The sequence below is a fragment of the Gambusia affinis genome, linkage group LG21 (assembly GCF_019740435.1).
Source record: "Gambusia affinis linkage group LG21, SWU_Gaff_1.0, whole genome shotgun sequence".
Classification (NCBI taxonomy): domain Eukaryota; kingdom Metazoa; phylum Chordata; class Actinopteri; order Cyprinodontiformes; family Poeciliidae; genus Gambusia; species Gambusia affinis.
This window is the reverse complement of record NC_057888.1, coordinates 3,793,473-3,814,037: the sequence shown is the minus strand read 5'-3', so window position 1 is coordinate 3,814,037 and position 20,565 is coordinate 3,793,473. Positions and strand designations below refer to the sequence as shown.

The window sequence follows — 20,565 nt, the reverse complement described above, 5'->3', positions numbered from 1 at the left end:
TGATTTGGACGTTTTAACAAGAAAAATTAGTGTGTATCTGATGCAGAGTGAGTAATACAAATGTAAGTTTTTACAAATTGGCTGTTAGTGTTTCATGTTAAAACTGCAGAGCTTTTAGTAGGATATTATATGAGTAGTAAGTGAAAGAAAAATGCTGATCGATTTTTAACTTTTTAATGTTTTTGCCAATAAGAATTCAAGAGTTGGCATTTATGTTAAACCGCTTTGAGTTAATATTCTGTAGCACCTTCATTCTCTGCAAATGCTCTCTTCTTGGGCATTTCTGCCAACACTGTGAGACTACAAACCTTACCCATAATTACATGCAAACATTTAAATCTCAAATACAATGGATGGAGAGTGTCTGGAAAAAAAAAAATCTGTCTTCAGGTTTGCCAAATTTTTACAGTGAATTTAAGTACAAAGTTTTACTCGACCATTCTCACACATGAATATGCTTTGACTTAAACTATTCCATTATTATTCCATTATATAACATTTTATGGTCTAGTTTTAAACCTTTTTCAGCCTCTAACAGATGTTCTCCCATCCCCACATGATGACACCGCCACCACTGTGGGGAAAGTGTGTTAAAGACTAGCTAAAGTTACTGTGGGCCTCTTGATTGCTTCTTTCATTATTGCTTTACTTGCCCAGTCTATGAGTTTAAGTGGACAGCCACGTCTTGATTGGTTTGCAGTAGGAATGTAACAATTAATCAAATTATGATTAAAATTAGTTCCTTTTGATTAACTATAGTGACATTTAGACCTTCTGTGGGGCACTGTTGATCATCCTTAAGTGGAGCGAGTTGATATAGAAACAAAGATGGCAGGGTCATACCAGAACGGGAATGAGAAACGGTCCCAACAGAGTCCGATGTGGGATAAAAATGCTCTTTTTGCTTCTGTTATTAAATATAAACATCTGACAAGCTCCTTAAGTTTCACATTAATACTGCTGACTCAAGAAAATACGATGCATTGATGTGTTTATTTTTTTTTTTTATTCTGCATATTATGAAAAATTTAACTCTTCTTGTTATCGAAAGACAATCATAATAAAAGAGAAAACTCAGGTTTTCTCATTTAAACATTAGTCAATCAATAAGTTTAAGCAACTTTAGAGTAAAAAATAATCCATAACTTGCATCCCTGATTGCAGTTGAGCCAGTATATTTCTATTTTGGGATGACAGAATGGTTCTTTGGTCACTTCAGAAAGCAGTTAGTTGGATTTAATTTAATTTAGGGGTTTCAGAATAAAGGAGTCCAGTACTAGAGGTGGTCACTTAAAATTTCTGTTAAAAGCATTTAAAAATCCTCTTTACCTTCAACTTTACAATTATTCACTACGTTGTTTTAATGTAAGAAACATTCTAGGAGTATGAAAAGTTTAGATAGGCAGTGCATGCATGGTTGAAATATGATGATATGCATCAAACATCTCAAAGGTGATTGAAAAAAAGCTTATCTTCAAATGTCGACATTAGCAAAAAATAAAAGAAATTTATAAAGACTAATGAGAAGAACAATTGAAATTCCATCTTAGTGAGCATTCAGGACAAGTTCTGTCAGCCACTGCAAGGAATATGGATAACAGGCAAACCAGAAAGCATCAGTGAGTAAATAGTCTGTTCTTGGGTTGGATTTGAAAGGTAGATATGCTATTGTGGTGTTGCTGATGCATAAAATCAGTCTGTTTCTTATAGAGAAGAATGAATCATTTTGACCTTGTTGTTCTGTAGTGTCATTCAACTCAAAGCTTCAGCAGAAAAATAAGATTTTAGACAAAAAACTGCTCAGTTTGAGTCATGGACTCTGTAAGCTTTTTCTATTATCTCTTGGTATAAATAGAAGGTATAACACACTACAAATACCATCAATTTCATTAACTAAAGATTGATTCATAAAATATGAGCCTTTTCAATGACAAAACAGAAACTGGAATTTAACTTGAATATGAGGAGTTCATTAATAAAAGTTAAAACTTAAATCAAACTGTTTTCACAAATACCACTCTGTACTAAAATGTAAAGTTTCTAACACTACTTTGTTAAATTCAGTTTAAGTCGAAACCTTTATAGTTTTATTGTTACATCATAATAACCTCTGCAAAAAAAATGGCTATATATTCAGCAGCATTAAAATCTCTCTAATCCTCACAGAAACACCCAACTGCAACCTCTTAGTTCCCAGCCTGCTCCTTCCTCAGGTGCTAAAAAGATGGTTGATCAGAGCGTTTGAAGATTTACAGAAAAGAACCTCAACACAAAAGAGGAGGGCTGACTGAGACTTATCCAAAGGATTATGTGACAGCCATGGCAGAGGAACAGAGGAGCTGCTCTACCTACAGTGATTCTTCTGCTAGGTAAAGCTTGTAGTTTGATGTAGAATTCATCTCAGCAAAATTTGGCATGAATACATTAGCATTAATAATAGCTTATGTTTGCATATAAACACTATCAGAAAGCATTTGTTATCGCTGCATTTCAATACATCAGGTGTTCACAGGCAGGATGTGACTCACTGTTAGAATAACTCACATCATGGTCACTGGTTAAAAGAACATACTAAGCAACACTGCAGCTGAAAACTACTCAATACTGTCACTTTATATTTCTATATGCATATAGCTTTACACTAATATCTCAGTTATTTTTACTTTGTCGACGTTTTCAAATTGATGGTAATGCAATAATAGCACACACTCATATATTTTGTGATCACATCAGTATTAGCATTAGAAAAACAGAATGAAATGTTTGTAAATAAGAACAAATTAATCAAAGTTAGCTGTATTTGCCATGTTTTTGCACACAATACATTTGACTTCAGTTATGCTTTTCTCTTCATGAAGGCATTTAGAAGATAAATGTATAAAAGGTTTGGTTTTGTTTGGTTTCTTTTTTTTTTAAATCTACACAGTGAACTCTCAGCTATTTGCAGTTCATTATTCACAAAATCACCTTTTGCCTTTCTGCGAAACACAATTCAAAATTTTCATGGAAACTTTACCTACTCACATTTTTTGTTGATCACATCTAAAAAAATTTTTTTTTTAAATTACAGGTTGTAGAACTACTGCAGCTAACAACATTTAGCATCATGTTAAAAACCCGTTTCCTTACTTTTACCTCTGAAGACCCCAATTTTCTCAACTAACTGGCTTTGTTTAATTACTTTCAGTGTTTTGCAACAGTATTAGAGACAACATTTATTGATAGCTATAAAAGTCACAACAGATTAACACAAATTCAGGAGTTTTGAAGAAATGTCATTAGGGAATATTAATTTTCAACTTTTCTCTCTTCCTGCAGAGGGATTTAACTGCAGCTTAGTTTGGTCAGATATGCTTCAAAGCAACACTTGATAACACTTTAGTACAACAAAACAATAAAAGCACAATGCTTTCATTATGAAATTAAAATTAGAATAAAGAAAAAAAGTACAAAGTGCTACAAAGGTGTTTATGTCCCGTATTATTAATAGGATGTAGCACAGTTTTAAATGGCCCTCTTGAAGCCGAGAGCACGGAGCAGCAGCTTTAAAGGGATTATGGAGGCATGTATTTGATATTTAACAGGATATTGGTGCTGAAAGACTTCAACATTTCTCCTGCTCGCTATCTCTTTTAATACACGCGACAAGATTAGAGGGGAAAAGCTGCAAAGTAGCAATAATGGAACTTTTGATTGTTACACACTTTGAAGAATAATTATTAAAATATTTTCAAAGAAAATAAATATGTTTTACAAAACCACATGGATTATGATATGCTTAGAACCCTTTGACTAATCCAAATGTTTCTAATACCTACAAGCTAATAATGTAGCTGAGCAGGATGAACTCATGGTTGCTGGCCATGTTGACTAAAAGTGTTGGATAAAAGCCACACACTAAACGTGTAATCTGGGAGACGGTTCTCATCTGCATGAACTGTAAATCCCAAGTTTGGTTTTATTTCTTTCACTGAAAATATACATAAAACCCCAAAGAGAATCCTAATGAAATTGTTGAGACTTTAAGTTTTTTTTCATCTGCTACCAATGTTTGTTGAAAAAGTGTTCTTCTGATTATATCACAAAGACTTGTTGAGACGTTAGTGGCACCTCAGTGAGTAACAACAAGAATAGCTTTTCCACTGGTTTCACTTTGGCCTCCTGGGGCTCTCTTCAATCAGTCTCCTAATTGTCTGATTATCATGCTGATTCAAAGCAAAATACATTTCAGGGAGCCGTGAAATCAACAGCATCTGGCTCTATCAACAAAAATAATTTCTCGCATTCCTGATGATGATGATGATATTGTTTCGACCGGGGCCCGTCGCTCATGCCGTGTTTGTGCACAGTATATGCAGAGTCAAACCAGATGGGTCATGATGTGGGAGCTGAATCACAAATGTGGTACAATTACGCGCTCATGTAATTTAGCTTGAAATTGGGTGTGCTAACTTCATTACAGGAGGTTCAAGTAGGAATGTAATTTTGAAAAATTCTGTTCCGTCTTGATAGAATCTATTTAGAATTAAAGTTTCAGGCCAACAAAGACGGTACAACATCGTGACAGTATTAGTTTCTGTATTTGGAGTTTTCAGAAAACAACATTGCAAAACGTGGTGTTTTGTTTCTCAGATTGGCTCTCAATGATCTTTTATACCTAAACTAAAAACTTGACTACGCACTGAAAGCTAAGACTGCAACAAACTGGTATTGTGATAAATATAGGAGCTTTACAAGGGTGAATAAATACAGAACATCTGTATAACATGCTGTCCTTTAGCGTGATCATGATCTAAATCAGTAGTAACTACATTTTCCCTATTTTCTCCTTCCTTGCTACTTGAGTTTTCTGTTCCTGCTCCAGCCCTCTTGTTTATTTACTTACTGTACTCAAGCTCAGCAAAACATCTTATGAGACTGCAGGCAACAAACGGTCCTTTGTAAACAGGCACAAAATGCTTTATTTCTTTCCTTCTGGTTAGGTGAAAAGTCAAGATGCCCTTTGGCTGCGGCTGCCTCTCTGCGGCTGACCCTCATTGTTCCGAGAACGAAGCAGAGGCCCAGTGATGCATGTTTTGATCCGGCTGGTAAGCTTGACATCAGCAGAAAGTCAGCGCCGTTAAAATCGAATGCACTGGATGAGCTATTAGCAGAGGGGACAAAACATTAGCTGTTTGCAGCAGGCGACAGGGACTCAGACTGCATCTCAGCCCGACTGGATCAGGAGCCTTTCTGTTGTTTCTTTAAACATCTCAACCTGTGTATTGAACGGCTTTGTATATCAGCAGGACCTGTTCACTCTACTTCTGGTCTCTGTGTACTCTTAAATCTGTTAACATGACCATGTAAAGTTTCCCCAGTAAAGTTTTTCAACAGATGCACTGTCTTGGAAAGCTTTGAAACCTCTTGAATATATTCTAGTATTCTTATACCAAATTTATGCATGAAACGTTTTGAGGTTTCTTTCTGCAAATTTACAACTTCGACATCAGAGAATATCCAAGATTCTCCTTGTAAATATTTGTTTTTGGTAGACGTTTTACTCCTCTATGGCCATGTATTTATTTATTGAAGCTACAATAACCCCAACACTCTCCTGCAAACTTGTGGGAGATTATTTAAGAACCACTTTATAAAAGTTTCATTCTCATAAGGCATTGTTTTTTCTATGTTGGTCAAAAAGTTCAAATATCTATTTGGTGTTTATGGAAACCTGCGCTTGATAAGACACTCCTTCAATTGACTTTCATTGTTCCAATCCATAAAGTACAGATTTAATGTGCATGACTCATTCCATTCTCCTGAATTGATTTGCACTGGATTTTCATTAGTGGAATAAGAAGTAAAAAGAACAGAATGCAAACGCAGTCAACACTTTTCAAGTTTTTAGTTGATGTTTTAAATTTGAAGTTTCCCTTTCATTTCACAACTATGCACTACTTTCTATTGGCCGACCTGAAAAAAAATCTAGTAAAATACACCAAAATGTGGAAATACAACATTAAAAATTGTGCATCAAATAATTTTCTAATCACTTAGTCATTAACTAAAATTTACAGACTCAAAAAAGTCCATAATAAACAAACATATTCAGAAAAGTAATTAAGCCAAAACTGTACAAAAAATATACACATTTTGCATTTAAATGAATAAAGAAAGATCCTTCATTGGCCATATATATGTTTTTGCCAAAGCTCCTCAAGTGGCAGAATTTTATCTTTGTTATTGCATTTTAGGCAATAAAATGTTTATTTTCGTCTTCAATCAAGGAAATAATTTAGATATAACATATATATCTATATATGTTGAAGTATTTTATGAACTTAAATTACTTTTATTTAGTCTCAACAGTATCCGATGAGACAAACTCCAGTCTGCATCTAATGGTTCTGATGTGGGAAGAGAACATCTGTGGCCAGAACGAGGCAGCTGGCAGATATGAAAAGTTAGACCAACATAAGATTTTATGAACCCAAAATAACTTAATGAGGCTGAGTGTTTGGGTTTACTACTCTCTGATAAAGCATTTTATGGACATCTTTTTTATAGGAGTGACTCAAACCGGGGTGAGGGCAGTCAGATTTTGAAGCTAAAGATATTGTCAATATGTTTTGCACATTTACAAAATAATAAAAGTCTACATTAATCTTTAATCGCCTCAAAATTTGCTGCGTTTCCATGTATGTAACTACTGTTTTTGATTTATGGACATGTTCATATGTCCAAAATCGTCCCAATTTAAACTTCAAGTCCAAAAGCCTCTACAGGCTGAAGTTTGGAGTTAAAATATGGACACATATGACAAAAACGCACAAGTCTGCAACATGCCCAGAGGGGAATAAAGAACCATTTCACTGTTGTTTACATGAGTTTTTAAAGGAATCCCAAGTGTTACGAGCCTCATCAGGCTGTTTCAGTGGGAAACGATTTTCCTACATGATGATGACAAAAAGTCCAGAACTGTCACAAGATATTCAGTTTCAGATTAGTCCGTCATCCCTGAAGGTCTGAATTCAGCTGCTTGTAAAAGCTTTAGACACTGAATCCCTGGAGATGAAGATCACTGCTAGTTTTAATAGAAAAATATATATATACATATATTATTCTGAAACCTTGGTCATGGAATAATCTTCAGAGCATACTAAAGCTGAATGTTTTCATGTCTCTGAGGACGTTTTAAGAATTTTTAAAAACTTCTGTGACAAAAAAAGAGCTACTTCCATTCTTAAGATAGATAATGCACTTCTATTAATTTGATTCTTTTTGAATTTTTACATTTTCTGTGTATTTTGACTTCACTTAATCCTCTTTAGCTTGTAAATGTGCATATGAAACTACCACTGCTATGTCAGTTAAGTTCTATCTCTAAATGTGTTTTTTGTGCATTTAATTGTGAACAAATCCTGTTACATGTATAAAGTATGTTCATCAACTATTTTCACTTTGAATATTGTATCTGTGTTCCAGGCAGAGTGTCGTTTTATAGCCAAACCTAAAACTGCTGTGTGCTATGTATTACAATAATAAAAGTGAGATTGGTTGTATTTATTCAACATTACAGAAAGACAGTGAGTTTATGTATTATCTGAACAAACATGAAACCAATCAAGCCATCTGAACTGAAATAAGTGATTAAATGATTCAACAGCTTGTAAATAGACTTAAACATTCATATTATTTATTTTATATCAATCTCTTTTTTCCCAAAGACATTTTCAGCAAGACTGACCAAAGTGCTGAACAGACATAAATAAAAGGTTCAAACACAAAAACAATATTATATACAACTTGGCAAATAAAATGACTTGGTGGGTGAAAAGCCAATGAACATGAGGTTTAATGGAGTAAATTAGTTTCTGGTGTTACATTCATTTCAATTCATTCTTTTCTCACATTTTTCATGAAATTCAAATTGTTTTTCTCAATTTTCTTGATTATGCGTAGCAGTTTGCTATTAGTTCATTCAGCGCTAAAATATAAACCACTCCACTTTTCCCATTCCTCTCTACTTGGAATTAAATGCAGCAAAACGGCAGATATTCTGATTCTCTGACAAACGACACCATCGTCTTTTACCATAACTGTGGAAATACGTATGATTGATCGGAAACGGCTCTATAAATAGGCGCTTCCTCCCGGCAGACTTGTGGATGCTTTGACCTAGCTCTGCAGGTGAAAGAAAGCAGATTAGTGTGATCAGCTTCACAAGCGGGACAATCCTCTAACTGTGCAACACACCCTGGAGGCTCCGCAAAATTGAAGGAGACACACAGTTTGGAGAGCGGTGCCAGCAGTTTAGAAGTTCAGCCAACCAGAGTACAATACCTCCACAATGTCATCTTACTGAAATAAAATGAGGGAACAAAGCAGAATAATCCAAGGTAAATTATTCTAATAAACTAGATGAGCAGTTAAAACGTTTTTTGTTCTAATATCTGGTGGATCCACTGCTTTGAAGAAACAAAACTTCAGGATTTTTGAAATATATAAGGCCAACTCAGATACAGTGGAAGGGAAATTATTTGATTTTCAGCAAGATTTTTAAAGTTTATAAGTTTCAAATAAAAATCTGTAAAATTTTATCTCTTTTTTTTAAAATGCCAAAATAAAATCAAGTGCAACCAAATGCCATCAAAGACACGAGGGCTGCAACTAAAGATTGCTGTATCGATGATTCTGAGGATTAATCAATTAATCGGAAAAAGAAATTGGGACGTTTTGCATATTTTTTCATTTGAGCACAAAAGCCTTTCTTATGCAATATTAGAAAGACATTAAACAATGCAAATAGGGAATTCAATTCCTTTTCTAAATAAGAACATAAAATAACATTTTGTGTACACTTAATCATTGGTAGCAAAGGATAATACAAATACAGTATAGGGCTGATCTGTTGTTTGTTCTTTATGATTAATCAGTTAATAATTGGTTAATTAGTTCATTTTGTTTCCACAGAATTTGAACCACTTTAAGATAAAGCTGTCACCTGAGGAGTTCTGAGTAGAAAAAACTTAAAAAGCTTTTTTTATTATCTGGAATACTAAATCTGTATAACTTTGTGCAGTTTTGGCTAAATTGCTGCTTTGAGTATGTTGTTCTTTCAGCAAATGAACTTTTTTGACTCTGTATAGTCCAGTTAATGGTTAATCGACTACTCAGTTGACAATTTTTTGCATAATCGATGCCTCATGATTAATCAAATTGTTTCAAAATTCTAAGAAAAGTAAAAATTCAGAGATTGAAGTCAGAGTTATTTTTTGTCAGTGACTAATTATTTTTTTTTAAAATACATTTTTAAAAAATGTTTTTGCATTACAAAACCGTAAGCACGCCTTTGTAGAAAATCTTACTTGTCTGAACCGTGCAGCTTCAATGCACCAAAAGCTTCATTCACACCTGACATTAACATGCGCCGCGGGTCATCAGATCACGCGGCTCTAAGTATGTCACTTCACACTTGCCATTAGAATGTGTCTGCATCCGTCTTAAGTGACCACTTGTGATCAGATCTCATTTCCCCACTCTATATGCAAATAAACACATAGCCTGACCGACACACTGGAATATAAAGCACCGCCAGCTGTGTGCAACAAACAGGACATTATTATGTCTTGTGCATAGTTCTAAATTACATTCATCAGAATATTAACGCAGATTAGGGTCTTTAAATGAACACATGTCAAATTACCAGCTGTATTTTAATCACACATGAGCAAAAACTTATTTAGTGGAGGCTGAAAAATGAAACTTCATTCTGAGAGGCCTGGTGCTGGTTTGATGCTGGTTTCTTTCGTCTTTAGCAGATCGAAAAAGTCATAAAATCCCCAATCTTGATCATACAAGGTAACTTTCCTGCCCATTATATACCCACAGAATGTGCTCAGCTTTTCTGTACTTGACAAGCTTTGAAGTTCTTTTCTGTATTGAAGTACTGAAGGCCAGAAATACAGATATATAGAGTATAATATTGACATGTTGGATTGATGCTGCAGGCATCGCTTCAATAATGACAAACTAAATTCCAGAAATGTGTCCATATAGAGAACGCAGCACCTCGTTTGACTCATGGTTATCATGGCTGGATCACAGCGGGGGCTTCATCGGTGGATTCTCAGAGGGGGCTTCTCTGTAAGAAGCCTGGAGTCGTGCCTGGATGGGGTTTCTCCATCAATAGCCCCCCGGCCAATTTGAAGAAGATCATTTTTTTGTACTTCTAAGTTTTCTGAGGTTTTATTTTCATTTTTTTTAACAACTTTAGTGATTTCTCTAAACAAGAACTGGGCACACAAGCTTGAATTTGTAGTATATTGTCAAATAGAAATAGAAGTATGCTTTATTTTACAGTGGGTTCCAGCAGGGTTGGAAATAGACATACAGGCTGAAATATAATACACATTTAATATATTTGCACCTCCCTTTATATTTAGTGAAATGTTTCCAAACGTGTTACAACTCATCCACACACTTTGTGTAGCCATCACCAAGCTTCTGTTATAACCCTGGCTGCAAATCCAACTTTTCATCATGGCAGAATTGATAGAATTCATTTAAATCGGCTGGTTTTCTGTGAAAGGCCAGGCTTTTCAACCGAAAGACACACACCCACTCAAAAATCAACCGAGTTATGCTCAAAAGAAATTTGCAGTTGCCTAAATGAACAAGCTGGATTCCCTCAGCAAAAAAGTTTTGTTTTAAGACAAAGTTTGAGCTATTGATTCCTTCATTTTTGAAGAAACCGATAAAAGATTTTGTGAATGTAGAGACAGAATAAATTGTCAAAAATGTTGGTGTCAGCTGGACCACCTCCACATTATTCACTTGAGTAGAACAACTAATTGTTTCACTTTTGGGTTATTCCGTATAAACTAATAAATTACATTTGAGTTTGTGGTTTTAATGTGTCAAAATGTGGAAAATGTATGAAAACACCAAAGTCCTAGTCTCTCAATACCACCATCACACAATCCATCTCCATAATGTATTTTTATACCTAAAATTGAACCACAATCAAATAGATGTGAAGAGTATTCAGCAGAAACTGCACTTATTAAACAATATTGTGAAACCAATAACTTTAAATTAGTTTTGTCAGATGAAACTTCTGATCAAAACATTAAAATTCAGACTGATATACTGGAAGTGCTTCATTTTCCACATCTATGTGACTTTATCAAGTTTTTCCAAATACCTAACATCACTTCCATAGTTTCCCAATTTGATGTAAAAGTACTTAAAGATTTCTCCCATCAACTTAAGCTCACTTTCCAACACCTGCAAGGCTGGAATTTTGATCATATTATATAAGCCCAGGATGGTGGGCACAAAATCACATGAAGATCATCTAATAATCATGAACTGGCTTTATGCATGTCACGGCCCAAGGCCTGTCTTCTTGTCAGATCTAGATCTGAGGATCTGAGATTCTCCTTGCCTAATATTAGGAAGGTGAAGCAGGATTATATTTCAGGGTACAGAAAGTACACTTGCTTAAGAAATAAATTAAAATAAAGTGTGGCTGTTGATAAAAAGTAAACTATCATCAAAGTTAGTTGTGTGAACAGTGAAAGACAACTCTATTTTATAAGTTATGAGACAAGATATATACATATGCAATAAAAAAAAGTATTTTTCTCATTAACATAAGGAAAGAACAGAGATGGATAGGAGCTGTCAATCACAAGGACTGGCAGACATCTGAGTATTCACAATAAACACTTTTTACAAGGTAAGACAATTAACATTCATATACTTTAGAAGTATGATTAGTAAGATGCAATTAATATTAAATTATGGAGAGGGTACGTGTCTAATCATTAGTAACCATGAAGAAAATGCCCCACCATCATGTAGCCTAGCAAACTGGTGAGAATCTATAGACTTTTCTACGCTTTGTTGTGTGTATTTAGGCAAAGTCGGCAATTTGATCCAATCAAAACATCAGGAGGAAGAAGGCAAGGGTCGGTTTCTAAGCTAGCCATTTTCAACTTTTGTAAACCCTGCTGAGCAAGAGCCCCAACTACGTCTGGTACTTCCACAGACAAATTAACTCGATTTAAAAAGTGGAAGCCATGGTTATGCTGGCAAAAACAATTTGGGTAAACAATCTCAGTTGCTCCATGCAATACTTCCTCCCCTCACTTCTGGCGTCCATCATGGCACCTTGCATGATGAAGTAACATAGTTGCAAAAGGTCAATAGTTAATTTGTGGGCAGATCTGTGTGAGCGATGTGGCTTACACACCTAGGCCTTGCATTTCAGTCTTTTTTCAACCCCTGTAGTGAATTACAATGAATAAAACTCTTGTTCCAAAACTCAGAATAGCCTCAAAGGTAATTAAACCACTTGCAGTAATGACTCCCACAGAGTCATGAGGGGAAGACGGCGTCTCCGTCACCCCCCTCCCATCATCCTTCCCAAAGTCAACAGTAACTCGTCCTTCCGCTACACTACTCTCCAAATACCATCTGTTCTAATACTCAGTTATGATTACCTCAAACCAAAAAATTCCTCACAAGAACCAGCAAAACAAAGCTTGGCATAACTGGAGCCTTTGATGTTTTCATCTCCTTGTGTTCTACATGCCAAGCTAAAAAACCAAAACAAGAAACAACTTATTTATATCAGGTAATGCGGTTTTGTTGTTACTGTTTCTTTTTCTCCCTTCGTGTTTAATTAGAAAACATGCCTGTACTCCTCAACCCCCACTATATGTTGTTTGGCTGCCTAATGAGAACTGGGTAGAAGATGGAAAATAACCCATCTGTTGTGTGTTTAATGGCTGGATTCTTGAGCTCCCATCATACAGCAGGAGCGCTGGGATGGAGCAGACAGCACCCATCTGCTGGCCACAGCACAAAAAAGAAACAACAAATCACAGTTTTTCAGCTCTCATCACCGTCATCACTCTCCACGCTAAGTGCAGAGGTGCCACAAAACATTTAGATGAGGGTCCATCAACAGTAGACAGCATTGACATATGCCTGAACGCAAGTCTTCAAGCCAGCTGAGTATTGCAGTTGTCAGTCGGGATGCTGATGATCAAATGAATCAGGCTTTTGTCAGACGAAAACAAAACGCTTCTCACAATTCAATGCGATGGACAGGCTTGGGTAATTATTCAGGAGCAGTCGCTGTCTTCTTGATGTGATTCAAGGATGTAGAAAGAAGCTGAATTAGAATAATATTTAAAATGAAAATCTTGAATAACATTGAAACTATGTTGCAATTTGCATGTTTCCGTCAGGCTTCAGAACACATCAGAGAACTGATGCTACTGGCAAAATTAAGAGACTACTCCTTTAGACTCCTAAATATTAAACTTCTATACACAAACCAAACCCATACGCTGACAGATCTCCATCCATCCAACCATCCATCTTCTTCTGCTTATCCGGGGTCGGGTCGTGGGGGTAGCAGCTTCAGAAGGGAGGCCCAGACTTCCCTCTCCCCAGCCACTTCCACCAGCCCCTCCGGAGGAATCCCAAGGCGTTCCCAGGCCAGCCGAGAGACATAGTCCCTCCAGCGTGTCCTGGGTCTTCCCCGGGGTCTCCTCCCGGTGGGACGTGCCCGGAACACCTCACCAGGGAGGCGTCCAGGAGGCATCCTGACCAGATGCCCGAGCCACCTCAACTGGCCCCTCTCGACGTGAAGGAGCAGCGGCTCTACTCTGAGTCCCTCCCGGATGACTGAGCTTCTCACCCTATCTCTAAGGGAGAGCCCAGCCACCCTACGGAGAAAACCCATTTCAGCCGCTTGTATCCGCGATCTCATTCTTTCGGTCATGACCCAAAGCTCATGACCATAGATGAGGGTGGGACAGATGACAGATCTCATACTCATCTAAACCTTTTCCTTTTACAGTTCCAAACAGTCCTGGAGATCCACCAGGCCAATTGTTTGGACCAATTATTTTTACTTCATGTTCAGCTGCTATGGAGATGGCGTTCAAATATACCATCCATCCATCCATTTTCTGTTCACCCTCTAACTAACCTAAAACAAGAGATGTTTGCTCTGATTTAACCTCAAAAGGTGAGAAAAAAAGTAAGATTTTTTATTCAATGTATATAAACTTCTGGTTTTAACTGTAAAATCTATACATAGTTTGGCAAGAACTGCAGACAGTCCAGCTGCTCTCTATTTTCTAAAGATGGCCCTGCTCTCTGTCCATGTGTACACTGTTACTGCTTCTACTTTTTGTAATACAAATTACCTAAATTGGACTTCGCCTAAATTATCTAAATTGCTTTACAGACGTAATATGAAACAGAAATAGCAAATGAAGGCTCATACTAAAGCAAAAGCACAGTCACATTCGTGTAGGTGTAACAGCAGCTACTCATTACACAGAGGATTAATCCACTTTTAAAGTCTAAATGAGCAGAGCATCATTTTACTGACGATCATTTTTTAAGTTTAAAGAAATGATACCAGACCTGATGATCGCTGTCATTACTGTTTGATTTTTATTTAATATCTGATGTTAAACTGGAAAAAGAGCAAACACTGAAATCATTGTTGATGGTTAATTTCATTACAATTTTCCAGTAAATTATTTCATACATGCCTGTAACACACTGTGAAAACTCATGAACTCACAAAATGTTTGTTCCTCTCTCCCACACAAACGTATAAAAAAGCTGCAGATGGCGAGGCGCCGGTGGAGGACAGACTGTATCCTTGAAACATTAGAGCACATTAATCAAGAAAATAGTGGGGACCACAGACTTCAACTTGTAAAAATGAAATGCATGCAGTTTTTTTTTTTTTTTTTTTTTTTTTTGCAAGTCAATATGCCAATTAATTTAGTTAAACTGTTTTGCTGCATACAATAGGAAACATAAATTTCTCATCTAAATGGTTCCCATGGAACCTCAATCTGTGGCATTTTGGAATCATTTTTTAGTAAATTAATGGGACATTCTGAGAATTAACTGAGAAATGTGGGCAATTTAAACAACCTCTATCACATCTAGACATAACGATAAACATGTTGGTTTGCCAAACCAACATTGTGACAACTGAACACAATGTCACAGTGTTCAACTCCACCTGCTAAAGTCATCCTGTGTCAGATGTTCTGTAATGAAATTAACTTATTTAACACCTGTCCAAATGTCCAGGATACATTTTTATTTTAAATGTCAACATCACCCAACGTACCACCAACACCATCAAAAGAAGTTACTCTACTTAACATATGGCTACAATAGTTTTGTGATGTGATTTCATGAAATTTCACTCTTCTATTTCATCTACTAACAGCTACCATAAGAAGACAATCAGCGTTATGCACTTCACTTGCCAGTTAATATAATCGTATAGAATTTAGGTGTTTAATAACAGATTTGTGAAAGTGGTTCCATCTAGCCTGGTAAAAACAAGCCCTTTGCTTCATACAGAGGCCTGTATCCTTGGCTACTGAGAAACAATAGCTTAGTGTATTATGGACTGTGTTAAAAGTTTTAAATTTTACCAAATCACTAATTATAAGTATGACAAACATGAACTGAAGGGCTTTGTTGACTTCCTCCGCTGCCAATGCTAGAACCACAGACAAATTACAATTGGAAAACCAACGTCAACATTCACAGTTTCTTCTGTTCACTGACTGATCTGATAGAAATTCTACTGGAGGGAATCCAGTTCAATTGGAGAAAGCTCTGATGGAGCAGTGAAGAGTGGTACTGGTAAGATAGTTTCCACTGTGTGTGTTAATGCGCATTTGGTGTTTGAATTATTAAAATAGAAAGTTATAAACTGTTTCAAGTATTCACAAATCTCATGGTTGTGGTCTGTCACTCCTCACTGTACTCTGTATTATTACACCCCGGAAGTCCAGTGTTATAAGACTAACTATTCAGTTTCTGACAACCTTCATTTGTTTGCAAAGTACAACCCACATTTCAACTTTTGAATTTCTTTCTTAATGAAATCAACCTGTAAAGAGCAAGATCATCATATTAAAACAGCAGCAATTAACACATAAATTGCTGATTAATCACTGTTACACTGTTTGGTAAGTTTTCCATCAATCCACTAATCAGCAAATTACAGATTTCAGAAATGCTCGACTGAATGTCGAGCTCTTGGTATTAATGTCGTCCATTGCCAAACAGAACAAAAGACAAAGACACAAGGTGAAATCAGGATGGTAATATATTCATATCACCTCCAGCACTGGGTTTCTCCTCCTGTTTGGGAAGTCTAAATTCAGGTTGAGGCCACTGGGGTTTGGCAGAATTCACACTTTCAACAAATGCTAAAACACACGGAGCAGGTGTGCTCTCATCCACGAAGTGGGGCCGCGGCTATTCACATTCGCATTTCATACACAGATAAGCTTTCCCTCTCCCTGCCAGGTAGATTCCCACATGAGTGGATGAAGTGTGAGAGATCTGGGGGTTTCACAGACGCTTGCTGCTTTGCTTTTCAACGGCCCACAGCAACTCGTGTAAGTGTGTGTGGGGGGTTGTTAGGAGCAGCAACAGACAAATATGCCTCATCGTCCAAATAAAGAAGAAGCTGGTGAGGCAGACAACAGAGACGAAGCTGCAAGTGAATGGACAATTTAGCGAGGGGGTTGTGTGGATGAATTTCTTTCAACCTTTTAATCCAACTTTGAAAGCTTTTAAAAGCAGAAATTCAAGGAGTTGCATTGCTTTCTCCTTCACTACAGTTTTCATTATTCTGAGTCTTCAAGTATTTTCTTGCATCTTCTTGCATTGTTACTTTGAGTCTGATTGAAGTAAAATATATTTTACTTCGACTCATTATTTGTTTCTAAAGTTGCTCTTGGTGGCAGCATGTTGGAGTAGCTCTGTTAGATTTGAACTGTTCTTTTTGTAGACTTTAGTTTATTTTTTGTTTGACACACTGTTTGAACAATTATTCTCTGCATTCAGTGTATTGTTTTACAACTGGGAGCAGCTGATAAGCATCTCAAAAGCTCAAATAATACCTGAAATACAACACAAAATCCCAGTGGAGTTGAAGCAGAGAGAGGAAGAGCTTCAAACCATCTCTTCAACTGGTCATAATGGGCAAGAATCATATCCCCTACTCCAACCTCTCTACCAGAATTTAACCAGGAGCACCAAAAACAGATGAAGTGCATTATCAGTGCTTGCCAGCAATTGATGTTTTCCAATACATGCTAGGGTGAAATATCGTCCGTGTCCGTGAACTGAGCTGTTAGCATCTCTTGATACTCCTACTTTCTTCAGCCAGTGCGATTTTGCAGATTTTTTGCAAAACTAATTGCTGTCAGAAATCCTTCCAACAGCATCTGCAATAACGCTTAGAATATATTTGAATGATACGAGTTACGATAACATTTAATTTTCTTTTTAGGATAAATAAAGTACTTTTGAATTGCACTGAATTGAATCTCAATTTTTTCACGTTTTCCTCATTGACCAAATCTTAGCCTGTTTTTAAATCTTTATAACAACTCTTCAAAAAGCCTTCAAAAAAATAGAAAGAAATGGCAAGTGACTAATTGTAACCACAACTACCAAGGAAAAGAAGTGACTGGCACACGCCAAGGTCAACCTTTTTGTTGAATGAACAATCGACTCATTTGTGCTCTCAACGTGCTTCGTGACCTTCAGCATTCTGGACACTAGCCTGCTTCAGGTGTAGATATCTACTGCAGTGAGTCACTTAGAATACAATAGACAAAAGTTATTGCAATCCAAATGTCCTTTGCATATTAATATTGCACACATATCATCAGCTCAGTGTAAAACAAATGTGTATCTTGTTTATATATATATAAAACATGAGAAGTATTCCCGAGGCTATCTCTGAATTTCAGACTGTAGTGTTTTTTTTCCCGACATTAGACTAAATGAGTAATATTAATATTAATAAATAGCAATCACATAATTTTTGTACAATAGCAGAAATTGGTAAGCCTGCGCACAAGTTTCAAGTGTCCAACACTGAATTAAATGACTGGTTAAGTGCTGAATATTTAAACATGAATAAATAATTACATTAAAAACACTCACTAATAGATGCAAAAAGGGGCTGGAAACCCCTGGTACTGGACACATTTCACACAAAAAAGTGTTTCATATTTCAAACAGTTGTGTGGGAGAGAACAGAAGCATCAATAAAATAATCTGGTTTGGACTGGAATGTTGTTTTATGTTGTAATGCTGACATTTACAAACATGAAGATGAAGTGGTCAAAGCATACAGAGAGGTCAGTGGCATATTTAATCAAATATGCCCAATATCGCAAATTTGCATCATACCCAATTCAAAACTCTTTTTAAAAAATGCAAAGAGATGCATCTCTAATTAAGTACATTTACAGGAAAGGTAAAATCTATTTTTGACTGGATATAAATTTAAGAGAAAAAGGTGATTTTTCAACCATTGGACATGGTAATCAACATTCAAAGCTAAACTTTTAACAAATGAGCTAATTAGTTCTTCACAGCATTGTGGTATCAGTTTTCTGTTTTTTGAAGAATTAAATTAGAATTTGTTAAACTATGACCTCTAATACAGTGAAACAATCAAGATCTCATACTAACCTGACTACATTAAAGACAAAAGTACTGACAATAGTGTTAACATTGATTCAATCAGTTTGATCATGCATTTAAAAGAAAAGCTTGAAACTTAGAAATAAGGAAGATTTTCGGACCTTGGGGTGAAGAGAGAGATGTTAACAACCCACAGATTTTTCAACAAATTCGAAGTACATCTAAATTATTTTTCTGATTGTTAGATTAGATAATTGTATTTACTTTACTTTTTTTCTCACATTTTGCATTTAAGTGAAACATTTTCTGACAGACATATTACATAAAACCATTTTAACATTGAAAATGATTTTATAGTGAGTTTAGAATCTGGCTGCCGGCACGGGGCTGTTGACTTGTTTCCCTCTAATTGCTTTTTGAGATTCATTCTGATACACAGAGAGCAATTTGACACTTTGGAACATGATCTGACAGCCTGGCAGCAGCTCCCGAGTACAGTAAAGCCCTTGGGGTGAGGAAGTGGGCAGATGTTGTGAAGTGAATGGTGCAGTCACAATTTTGGAAGCTGTTCCAATGAAATTTGATTATGTACTGCACATCTTTATGGAGCGTGAGCAGCAATAGTAATGCATTAAATTTTATTGTCGTTTTACACTATGGATGAAACAACATGAATTATTATGGTGTAAAAACTTTTTATGTAAAGCTACAATGGCATAACTTACAACTTGAAAGAATGTTAATTTGAGTAACACCAAACAAACTGCAGTGTATTTTATTAGATAGAAAGAGATGAATAAATCAGAAATGAAAATGATGCATTGCTTTAAAAAAAATCTTGAAGCAAAAACGTGATCAGTGTGAAATATGTTTGTATTCAGGTAAGTAAATATACTATAGAAAGGTGCTTCACTGCCATTTACAGCTCCAGATGTTTTGGGGTATGTTTCTACCAGAGTTGCACAACCTTCACTTTTGATGCACCTCCATTCTGATTGTTTTGGCATCAGGGGTGTGGAAATTTGCACTGCTGTATTGAGACAATATACATTACTTTAGTACGTAATTTAACCATCTTGTTTTGTTTATATATATATATATATATATATATATATATATATATATATATATATATATATATATATATATATATATATATATATATATATATATATATATATATATATAATTATTATTATATTAGAAAGCTCTACAACTGCCTCAAAGTGGCTGGATAATTATTAGCTGACTTAATTATCTAATCTTTGCTTTTTCTTTTTGAATATTATTTTGTCATACACCAGTAACAGTGATGGCAGAAGGCGGGTTTACAGTTGATGCATTGAACTGCGAAGAAGGACACTCAAGATTTGGAAGGTGCTCTTACAGAGTAGGTCCTCCTATACCAGCATATTGTTTAGGTAAAATGGTTAAACTTCTGCCATGTGTTTGCCATGATCACTGCATCGAAATGTACGTTTCGCTGCAATTACACCTGCCAGTCTTTGGGGATCTGTTGCTACTAGCTTTTCACATGTACTTCCTTCTTTGTAAAATGGGTGTGAAGAAAATGATCCCGCCAGCATGACGTTTCAAATTAAGGACTGTTTTCAGGATGATGTGTTAGCTTTCCTCTAACACCAAGCATGTTAGAAATTATACAAAGCTGGAGTGTATTTCCAAATTAAGTTACTTCAAAAGCAGCATGTTACACGTGGAGTGTAGATATTATTTTCAAGAAACATTTTAAAAGCCAGTTCATTCCAGTTCAACTGGATGTGTTACTTTTTAATGGCCAATCACATAAAATACCAAGTTTGTGTTAAAACTGCTGTCAAAAGTAGATGTTTATTTTTCTTACCGTCTATGACATAAATCTACATAAGCCTTCTAGCTGGTGATTTGGAAATGGATCTAAATTCCAGTGCATTCTGGAAAACAACGGCTTCAGCACTGAATATATTCTTTGCTGCAAGTATTCAAGTTGCATTGAAATTCCGATGGCCGTCTTAACTGGAGCGGACAGCCCCCCACGGCTTGCCTCTCATCCACCGCAAATCTGCA

At 36.0% G+C, this 20,565-nt stretch overlaps 1 protein-coding gene across 4 annotated transcripts in view; it reads right to left on the bottom strand.

Annotated features, from left to right (window-relative positions):
• The window catches only part of LOC122824250 (cadherin-18), a 199,553-nt gene that overhangs the window by 87,580 nt on the left and 91,408 nt on the right, over positions 1-20,565 (bottom strand). The gene's annotated exons all lie outside the window — the stretch shown is intronic.